The sequence below is a fragment of the Amphiura filiformis genome, chromosome 18 (assembly GCF_039555335.1).
Source record: "Amphiura filiformis chromosome 18, Afil_fr2py, whole genome shotgun sequence".
Lineage (NCBI taxonomy): Eukaryota > Metazoa > Echinodermata > Ophiuroidea > Amphilepidida > Amphiuridae > Amphiura > Amphiura filiformis.
The window spans coordinates 39401370-39413033 of NC_092645.1; the positions used below are offsets into that span (position 1 = coordinate 39401370).

The following is an 11664-nucleotide window of genomic DNA, read 5'->3' on the forward strand; positions in this document are numbered from 1 at the left end:
GTTCATCTGTTGATTATGATTCTTGGGCTCAGGCTGGTTGTACTGGGTGGAGCTGGAAGGAACTGCTGCCATACTTTCTAAAAACAGAAAACTGCAAATGGTACGTGTTTGTATTCTAAGGTGGTTTAACCATGCAATGTATAAATTTACTCAGAACGCTAGTCACTCGAAGGCTATTGTATAAGGCTCGCACAGTGTCAACACCCTATATTATAAATATATTTTTCATACAGCTCCATACTCCGTTGGTGAAATCAATATTCTATTATTGACATAGATAAAGAAAGTTTACATATGCATTGTGATATACACGTGTGATCAAATATTATAAAACAAGCACCTGAGTCTTAGGTGAATGGGCTAAATGTGTTCCTTTATATAATTGTAATTCTCAAAATTAAATATATCACAATTTTAACTTACGATTTAAAAATCGTTACGCCAAAAATGCAGTAAAAAATGTATCCAGAGCAAACAGCAATGGCCGCTAATTAGTGTATTTAATTTCAAGTTAGTGTATTAAAAACAAAACCTGGGTTTTACCTGAAAACAAATCGAATTTCCTTGTAATAGCAACACCATATGGGATACTAGAGCATGCGCAAATCGTAATAATGTGTAGAATAGAACTTGGTGGTATCTCATATGATAGTCGTACTATGCTTAGCCTGAGTCGCTCGGCCTATCTCGAACAAAATCGCCATTCGTAGCTATTGAAAAACGAGAGGATTCGCCGTACTATCACGGCAATTTTTGACACGAAGATATAGGGATGATGACGCTGTGGCCCGCTCAGTCATTTCTGATTTAATTAGACATAGCAGGTTTTTGACAATTGTGTGTGGGTATTAAAATATAACCAGCTAACAGAGTTGCTCAATAACAAAAAAGAAATGTTTTATTCTTATTTTAATTTATCTTTTTCTTAACATGTGAATGCTCTGTCAATAGTCCAAAACTCGTCGGTTCAAAGTTCCACAACACTGGCGGTCCACTGACGATAAAGCATCGAGGAACTCCACTAAGTGACGCTTTTGTTGATGCAGGTACACTCTACACCAATCCGACTAGGCCACTACTGCGGTGTCCCCGACGTAAAACTGCGGTGTCCCAAGGTCGGGGGTTCCACCAATTACTTGTTAGTGTGCTATTCAGAATTGTACACAACCCTGATTTTCAATACACGATCATGAATTGATTGAACAAATTTTAATTCAAAATCTCCCGCACTGGTACATCTGTGGTTCCGTCAATAAAGGGCCAGATACAGTAAACGCTTCTCGGATTGGTGTATATTATAAGTTATAAGTTATAATACCAGTCATAATATTATTGGGTAGACCATGGTTATTTACATGATATATCAAACACGTCAAACCGATTTATAAGAGAGCTATACTGTTATTTTGCATTCTTAAGGGCTGGGGTATGAGCGACCTTGAAGTTCCGGTATCTGGAGAGGGGAAGCAATGAGTTACCCCAAATCACAGCGGCAGGTAGTGACTGGGCCGCCGAGTGCTAATATATATTTATTTTAAATGACGTGAAAAAATATATTTATTTTGGAAGGTTCGTGTTTGTTTTAAATTTTGGGGCGTTTTTCCAAAATTTGATATTTTTGGTCATATTTCAAAAAGCGACATGCCAAAGACAACTCTTTGGGCACATAGTTTGTTATTGTTATTGCAGTTCTTTTCCACATACCTACGTTAACATTCGATTGGGTGATTTACTAATATTATATATTTTATGACTGCAATTTGGCGTTTTCAATGCGTTTTACACGTATCATGAAATTAACGCAAATATCTAGTCACGCTGCTTTTAGAATTTTTACCTGATCGTCGGCTTTTGCAGGCAACAGAATGCAGATTGGCTCACGATAGATGTCGTATTCCTCTATGTGGTTCACTCATTGATAAAATGAGTTTGCGTTCCTTGTAACAACACACACATTGCCGTCTGGAAACCGGGTCTGGTACTGATTTTGGGACAGCCAATAGACTTCAGCGCCGTATCAAATCTCATAAACACCACACGACTGACGACTATGTGTTTATGTTTCCCGCACGAAAGCTTGTGTCTACATCTATTACTATACTTCTTTGGAAACGTTGACCTTTGACCATTCTTTGTATAACGCCCTGATATGACCTTGATATGTTCGCTTGATTGGGTACGTTATAGCATCCATTTCATTCATTGTTAGGACTTTGTCAGTAGATAATACCAAGGGGGTGACACTAACTTCACGGTTGTTCTATTATCAACGCAAACCTATGACAAATCCCGCTGGTTTGCTAGTTAGAAAATGAGGCCAGTTATCGATCGGTTATGAATAAATAATTTCGATCCCTTTTAGGGTTGGCAAATAACGACGCCGTTAGTTTTGCGAACTCTGCCTGTTCAATGCGAGTAGCAAGCTTGAAAGTGCGCCAGCTAGCAGAGCAGGGAGCAATCCGGTGATGGCGCACTAGTATTTCCCATCAGGCACCAGTGATTTGTTTTTACAGAAAGTCTACTAATTTGATAATGGAATAACCTTTCGCAATAGTAATGTCGAAATTAGGAATTGGTGTCAATAATACGACGGTAGTGTATCACTTGAATTTGATACGATATTCAGCCAGCGATTTAGCGATAAAAAAACCTGACCTGAAGCACGTGAGGCGCCATATTCGTTTGTTTTTATTTCCTCGTGTGATAATAAATATCATTCAAACTATAGTTGTCGACCGTGAACGTAGTTTATTACTAGCTTAAGAAGTTTGTTTTTAAAAACAAGTAAATAATCATCACTCACCGTTCTATTTGATCTTGTGGGTTTCCCAACACGTAATAAATTGAAACGCCACTACCGGATTGCTCTCAGGTAGTAAAGCGGGCGCACTTTCAACCTTCGAAGCTTGCCAGATGATGGTGGATGCGATATCGCTATTTTTGACGTCGCCATTGGATTAACACATAATCATGAAATCTTCACAAACAATTCTAAATTTGTTATGTGGTGTCAAAGCAAAATTATCTTACTCTAAAACCGTTGGGGTTCTGCAAAGTACCCCACTGCAAGTATGTTAATTGTCCATTTATAATCGCTAACCGTGTATTGTGAATGGGGCTGTCAGCCCTGTATCTTCGCCAGCCTCGTACGTCCGTGTTGCGTGTCCTATGCCGCCTGAAGCTTGCTATTCACTACCGGTAGTAATATTAATTAAGTGATGTCACTGACGTGCAGCGTTTCTGGAATAGCACTTGCATCGTGCATGTATAATTTGAATGTAGCTTGCTGTATTTAATATGTGCATGCATATTACAGGAGTTTAGGCCCATCGAAAAAACAATTGAATAATTTAGCAGATTATCAGGGGCTGTGAGTAAAATTGGGGTGAGAGGGGTGCGATTTTGGCCTTAAAACGCTTTAAAAGGCTTAGGATAACCAGGGGGGCGGGTACTTGGATTATTTTTCGATGGAGATGTGCGGCCCGAGCTTCCGAACCCATAACCATTTCTAAGGGTCACGATTTTACCGAAAATAGGTAGGCCCCCTTCCCATATCTAAGGATTGTCAGGAAAGTAAGGACCCATATCTAAGGATTTGAGCTTGAAAATAGTAAAAGCAACATGTTTTCTGGCATGTTTTTCACACATAGCACGGAAAATCTAAAAGGGAGACCCATGTCTAAGGATTTTTCGTGGAAAACCTTGTACGTGAGTACCCCGGGTGAGGGGGAGGATAATAGTAAAGGTCCGGAAACGCTTATGATATGGAAATTTTGTTTTGAACAAAAATTCTTTAATCACAATTGACGGTTTCGCCTACCATGGTCAATAATGAGTAAAATATCGGTTTAGTTTAAAAAAAAAGTTTTTTTACTGTAGGCCTACATCTACAAATCTGATGTATTTAATCATTATTTGGGATCCCAATTTGAATGTCCAACAGGGGGTGGTCACAATATTTTTGGCAGGCTGAGAGGGGGAAAGCGATTTATTTATTTATTTATCTATTTATTTATTTATTTATGAATGATAATTATTAAGGCTTGTTCAAGTAACTCACCTCTAACATTTCACGCACTCACTTGCACCGGCTCAACAAATCAATCAATCAGTTAATTTTAATTCACAAACAATGAATATGAATAAAGGCTGGTTCAAAGTGAATATTCGAAGGCGAATATTCGGCTTCGAATACTTTTTGTGACGTCAAAATATATACGGCAACGAATAAAATATGATGACACGCCGAGTTGAACCGGATTAAATATCGCGCAACTGAGGGTCGGTTCATAGTGAATATTCGAAGGCGAATATTCGGCTTCGAATACGTTTTGGGCGTCAAAATATATGCGGCTTCGAATATAAAACTATGAACCGGAGAAAGATATATTTCTACAATTCACAGCGTTGCCATACTGTTAACAAGTATTGCCCGTTGACCAAGGTAAGCAAAATTTAGAGAATTTCCTTAACGAAGTAAATAAAATCATAATAGGTAAACTCCATTGAACTATTGTCATGATTTAATGTCTATATAAATGGGTCTAAATAGGAGCAGTGGCGTAACCAGTGGGGGCCGGGGGGATGCAAGCTGCCCCCCGGAAAAAAACCCTGGAAGAGTCAAAAATTGGGAAGGGAAAAGGGGAAAGAGAGAAAAGAGGAAGGGAAGAAAGGGAAAGAAGAGAAAAAGGGGAAGGGAAAAAAGAAAAAAGAGAAAGAAAGAGGGAAGAGAAAGGGGAAAGAAGAAAAGAAAAAAGAGGGAAGAAAAGAGGGAAGAAAAGGGGGAAGAGAAAAGGGAAAGAAAGAGAGAAGAAGATCTATAGGCCTACTACTTTCATTGTGAAATTTGTACTCTGAAACACTGATATTTTCTAATATGCCAAAAACCAGGAGCTTCATGGCGTTCAGCCCCCTTGACCCCCGCCTGGGCTTTGCCCCCGTTAGACCGACTCCACCCGTTTAACGCTTTTCGGGGCATTTACGACCTGCCTGTAACAGGCGCGGAGGTTGACCCATACCTTCTTGTATGTTTCAACTGCAAAGCAAATCAAGAAATTAATGAGTCAATAGATATAAATAAATAAAAAATAAATAAATAAGTCAATAAATACATAAATAATTAAATGAATATATAAATAAATAAATAAATAAATAAATAAATAAATAAATAAATAAATAAATAAATAAATAAATAAATATAAATAAATAAATAAATATATCAATATCATAAGATATGATTGAAGCGACGACAAATATGACAGCCCTCACAAGTGTTATATATGAGACCACCCACGGTGACCAACCAAATATATATCTGTCGAGTTCAACAAAATTCAACTCCTACAAATATATTTCAGGTGAATACTTTTTCATTGGCTGATATCCACTTGAGATCGGTATCATCAAAGTAGTATTGCTCTCATTTCATGATTCATTGAGCAATCAATTTTGGCATTTGACCGAAATACGCGTCAAAAGATAAAAGGTCTCGTTCCGAACTTGTGTAGGCCTACATTGCTAGGGCCTAAATGTGTTTTAATGCCTGATTCACAAATTATAGAAATAAACAAGAATTTATTTTAAAAGAACACGCAATGATATGGTACCAACGCTCGTGGTTTTGGTTGTTCTGCATAGTTTATGAAGATATTCATTGCAAAGCGCTATATATCCATTCCTACATATTACTTTTGCCCTCTTAATTATTAATTATAATTATGAATTTGACTGATAACAACGCATTACATCTTTATTCCGCCCAAAATAACATCGTTTATAGGTGCCAAAAACGTCAAGAATTCCGCTAGTGCGGAAAAGATGACAAAAATGGGTGAACCTCCATGGCAAATGCATTTTACATCAATAACCAATGATTTACCACCCCCCAGACCCTCACACATCCTCTGCCAGGGACAGATGCATATGGGGACCTAGAACTGGGGCCAAACATTATTTATGTAAAACCGGGGTGGAGGCATAAATCTGAATTTGGAGTTAGACTTTTTTCTGCATCAGTCGATTTAAATGGAGCTACGTTAGTATGGAAACATTCACTTGTACATTTAGGTTATGTTTGTAAGCCTAAATATCATATTATTTGCATAAAACATTACTTACCATCACTACAGCATTGGAATGCTATTGCCTGCCAGGCATTTTCCTTTATTTTCATATCATATAAAAATGGGTATGCTTGTACTGCACTAATAAGGGGCACACCACTAAATCAATGCGCCATTTGTGTAACCCTAATGAGTTCCGGTAAAATACAGAAACTATTTGAGGCTTTAGACTTATTAATCAGAAAGAGTGGCGAATTATAGCTTAAATAAAAGTGGAAAGCCTATACATAAATTTGAGTCACCAAAAAAGTCGCATTTTTATCATTATTGAGAAAATAGGTCCGCGAATTAAAAAATGGCAGAATCGGGTTTGCAGTCTTGAGAGCATGTCAAAACACCAAAAAAAATTACGTCTTTTGGGAAAAAAAAAAATCCATATCTTCAATATGAAAGGGCAAAATGTTCAATTGATCGTCGGCTTTTCCTCCCAGCTACATACACTTTAAGAAAATATCATTAGATTTATAATATTTACTTCGAGGACTGTTATATAATCAATATGTGAAAAATATGTGAAATAATTTGTCATGAAATTTGTATTATATCGTGAATTTCAAAAAATGAAAATTATTTGATATCAGAAAGACATTCTTCGTATTCATAATGTAATTCGATATGTCTGATGTGCTCTCATGTCCCACAAAAATACTGTCGAAACGCTCAAAACGCTCATTCCAGATGCCTTAATTTTCATTGGGTTTTTTTGAAATCATCGTTCGTTGAACGATATTCAGGTGACCTCGAGCCTTTCATATAAATCAATAGTATCTCACTATCAGTTGCGCGATATTTAATCCGGTTCAACTCGGCGTGTCATCATATTTTATTCGTTGCCGTATATATTTTGACGTCACAAAAAGTATTCGGCAACGAATAAAATATGTTGACACGCCGAGTTGAATCGGATTAAATATCGCGCAACTGATAGCGAGATACTATTGATTTATATGAAAGGCTCGAGGTCACCTGAATATCGTTCAACGAACGATGATTTCAAAAATCCCCAATGAAAATAAAGGCATCTGGAATGAGCGTTTTGAGCGTTTCGACAGTATTTTTGTGGGACATGAGAGCACATCAGACATATCGAATTACATTATGAATACGAAGAATGTCTTTCTGATATCAAATAATTTTCATTTTTTGAAATTCACGATATAATACAAATTTCATGACAAATTATTAAAATTTGATATTTTTCACATAATATTGATATATAACAGTCCTCGAAGTAAATATTATAAATCTAATGATATTTTCTTAAAGTGTATGTAGCTGGGAGGAAAAGCCGACGATCAATTGAAAATTTTGCTGTAGTGATGGTAAGTAATGTTTTATGCAAATAATATGATATTTAGGCTTACAAACATAACCTAAATGTACAAGTGAATGTTTCCATACTAACGTAGCTCCATTTAAATCGACTGATGCAGAAAAAAAGTCTAACTCCAAATTCAGATTTATGCCTCCACCCCGGTTTTACATAAATAATGTTTGGCCCCAGTTCTAGGTCCCCATATGCATCTGTCCCTGGCAGAGGATGTGTGAGGGTCTGGGGTGGTAAATCATTGGTTATTGATATAAAATGCATTTGCCATGGAGGTTCACCCATTTTTGTCATCTTTTCCGCACTAGCGGAATTCTTGACGTTTTTGGCACCTATAAACGATGTTATTTTGGGCGGAATAAAGATGTAATGCGTTGTTATCAGTCAAATTCATAATTATAATTAATAATTAAGAGGGCAAAATAAGTAATATGTAGGAATGGATATATAGCGCTTTGCAATGAATATCTTCATAAACTATGCAGAACAACCAAAACCACGAGCGTTGGTACCATATCATTGCGTGTTCTTTTAAAATAAATTCTTGTTTATTTCTATAATTTGTGAATCAGGCATTAAAACACATTTAGGCCCTAGCAATGTAGGCCTACACAAGTTCGGAACGAGACCTTTTATCTTTTGACGCGTATTTCGGTCAAATGCCAAAATGGATTGCTCAATGAATCATGAAATGAGAGCAATACTACTTTGATGATACCGATCTCAAGTGGATATCAGCCAATGAAAAAGTATTCACCTGAAATATATTTGCAGGAGTTGAATTTTGTTGAACTCGACAGATATATATTTGGTTGGTCACCGTGGGTGGTCTCATATATAACACTTGTGAAGGCTGTCATATTTGTCGTCGCTTCAATCATATCTTATGATATTGATATATTTATTTATTTATTTATATTTATTTATTTATTTATTTATTTATTTATTTATTTATTTATTTATTTATTTATTTATTTATTTAATTATTTATTTAATTATTTATTTATTGACTTATTTATTTATTTTTTATTTATTTATATCTATTGACTCATTAATTTCTTGATTTGCTTTGCAGTTGAAACATACAAGAAGGTATGGGTCAACCTCCGCGCCTGTTACAGGCAGGTCGTAAATGCCCCTGAAAAGCGTTAAACGGGTGGAGTCGGTGGGGTCTACTACGGGGGTCCAGGGCAAAGCCCAGGCGGGGGTCAAGGGGCTGAGCGCCATGAAGCTCCTGGTTTTTGGCATATTAGAAAATATCAGTGTTTCAGAGTACAAATTTCACAATGAAAGTAGTAGGCCTATAGATCTTCTTCTCTCTTTCTTTCCTTTTCTCTTCTCCCTTGAGTCCCTTCCCTTTCTCTTCTCCTTCCCCTTTTCTTCCCTCTTTTTCTTTTCTTCTTTTCCCTTTCTTCCCTCTTTCTTTCCCATTTTTCTTTCTCCTTCCCTTTTTCTCTTCTTTCCCTTTCTCTTCCCTTCCCTTTTTTCTCTTTCCCCTTTTCCCTTCCCAATTTTTGACTCTTCCAGGTTTTTTTTTCCGGGGGGCAGCTTGCATCCCCCGGCCCCCACTGGTTACGCCACTGCTCCTATTTAGACCCATTTATATAGACATTAAATCATGACAATAGTTCAATGGAGTTTACCTATTATGATTTTATTTACTTCGTTAATGAAATTCTCTAAATTTTGCTTACCTTGGTCAACGGGCAATACTTGTTAACAGTAGGGCAACGCTGTGAATTGTAGAAATATATCTTTCTCCGGTTCATAGTTTTATATTCGAAGCCGCATATATTTTGACGCCCAAAACGTATTCGAAGCCGAATATTCGCCTTCGAATATTCACTATGAACCGACCTAAATTATATGATATTCAATTTCGATCAATAGACATATCATATCAAACCATCAAACAATGAATAAATGAACTGATCGACCAAGAGCCCCTTTTTCTAAAGAGTGTGAGTGAGTGATTAAACAAAATAAATACATGCATAATTATTTACATAAATAAACAAATAAATAAATAAATAAATAAATAAATAAATAAATAAGAAAAATTTGAACAAATGGTATCGTAGCATTGCATTCACAAAAACAAACATCGCAGACAGGAGGACTCGAACCAACAATCATTGCATCACCAGTCTGTTGCTCTACCACTGTGCTACGACGTCGTCTAGTGGTGATGATCTAGTTTTTAGCCTATACAGTGTTCGTCTGTGACAATGCCGCCTCGTGAAATGAATTTAAAGTTATTTTGATATCAATCTTTTTTTTTTTTCAATAGAGCCGTAACATTTTGTTTAAAGCTCTCAATTTTTATTTTCTTTAGAGCAGAGACAAATATTTCCTTTTTCTACAATTTGAGCCCAAAATAAGAATCTACTTCTTTTATTACTGATTTAATGTTACACGTCTCACAACAGATATTTAGCTGGCATAGTGGTCTTGCACTGTGCTTTTTAACCAGGAGGTACCGAGATCGATTCCCACCTCTGCCTGTAATTTTTTCAAGCCTGGGAAATAATAAGTTTATTTGGCTTCACAACGCTAAATTATTCATGACTTGCCCAACCTGGTGGTGTAAAGTGCTCCCCATAACATATGAATATTAAGCAATAACACAATGGCTAATTTAAATAAGAAAGCGTCACATGCAAATGAGGTATTGCTCTCTCCAGGAATTGCTTCATGATAATACTTGCAGGGATACAATAGTTTAACATGGTGTGTGAGCATGGTGAAAGACTCATTATTGATTAGGCGCGGACATATTAAAGGCACAGGTCCTTTGCGTGTATAGCAGAAAATTATAATAGAATGTGTGAATAGAATGTTTGGAATTTTGCAACTAAAATACTAACTGCATTCTGCATTATGTATTTATTTATTTATTTAGGCCAATGCCTATTTATTTATTTACTGACTTATTTATTTATTTTATTTATTTGGTATATTAGTTAGTAGGCCTAGTTAGTAATATTCCATGATAGGCCTACGTCGGTTTATTATTGATTGTTGATAACTTGACAACTTGATTGATTGATCGATTGATAGTCATTTCACATTATATTCCTAGTTTATAGGCCAATTTGAATAACATCGTACATTATATAAATAGACCTATCAGTATTGATTTATTCTATTCAGCAATATCAAGGATTACTATCAAACTTCTCATAGCTGATTGTCAGTTGGCTCAGTGGTAACGTAGTAGGTTTTACAACACCGAGGTCCCGGGTTCGATTCCCACCTCTGCCTATTTTTTGCAAGGCTGAGAAAAAATGAAATTTCTGGACTGCAAACTTATTTGGCGCGCGATCTGAGCTGGTCCTTTTCTGGTGGCTGTGTCTGTTACAGGCACACTCCCTCTGCATCCAAACCAGGTTCACGCTCATTACACCTCCCTTAAACACTTGAGAACGTTCCTGCAAACTCATTGGTTCTTACCCGTGTGATATGACACGATATCACACGGGTCGGCGCGTGTGCATCAACGCGATAAGCGTGCTCGCTATTGGAACCAATCGGAGGCGCATAGCGACAACGGGACTGATCGATTTTAAGCCCTAGGTAGTTCCTTGTAAAATGTAGGATTTAATTTGATTAAAATTACTTATGATATTTCTATTTGAATTGAAGTGTTTAAGAATGAGAATAAAAGTATTGTTTTTAGCCGCTGTCGTGCATCTATCGTCTCATATAACACGGGCGACATCATTATTTTTGGCGTAATTTACTGAAAATAATGATGTCGCCCGTGTTATATGAGACGACAGATGCACTCCAGTGGCTAAAACCAATACCTTTATTCTCTAAACATAATAGGTGTTGAACTTGGATTTAAGCGAGTGGACGTGAACAGTGGGGACATTGTGAGTATATAACAAAGACATTAATATTTTTCTTTTTACATTAAAAAAACTTTGAATGTAGGCCTACTTAATGAATGTTCAATTCCAAAATCTTAAGCGCAAACACCCTCATACATTACCATAAACCATTGTTATCCGGGATTGTTATGTTGTTGATACTTTCTTTTAGATTGGGTTCGGGGATTTCCCAACGACTATAGATGAGGATGGTAAACGAACAAGCGTAGCACGCACTTACGTCCATCCTGCTATGGGGAGGAGTAACCTCACGGTATTATGTAATGCGATGGTCACTAAGGTAGGAAGAAATTGCAGAGATTGGTTATTTGCTAAATGT

The 11664-nt window shown here is 36.6% G+C and overlaps 1 long non-coding RNA gene across 1 annotated transcript; it reads left to right on the plus strand.

The window, feature by feature from the left end:
* The first annotated feature begins 1006 nt into the window (after positions 1-1006).
* On the plus strand, positions 1007-11625 carry LOC140140028 (uncharacterized). The gene is made up of 3 exons (XR_011857200.1): positions 1007-1046; positions 11281-11327; positions 11497-11625. It is a non-coding gene; the product is annotated as an uncharacterized lncRNA (long non-coding RNA).
* The last annotated feature ends 39 nt before the right edge of the window (positions 11626-11664 follow it).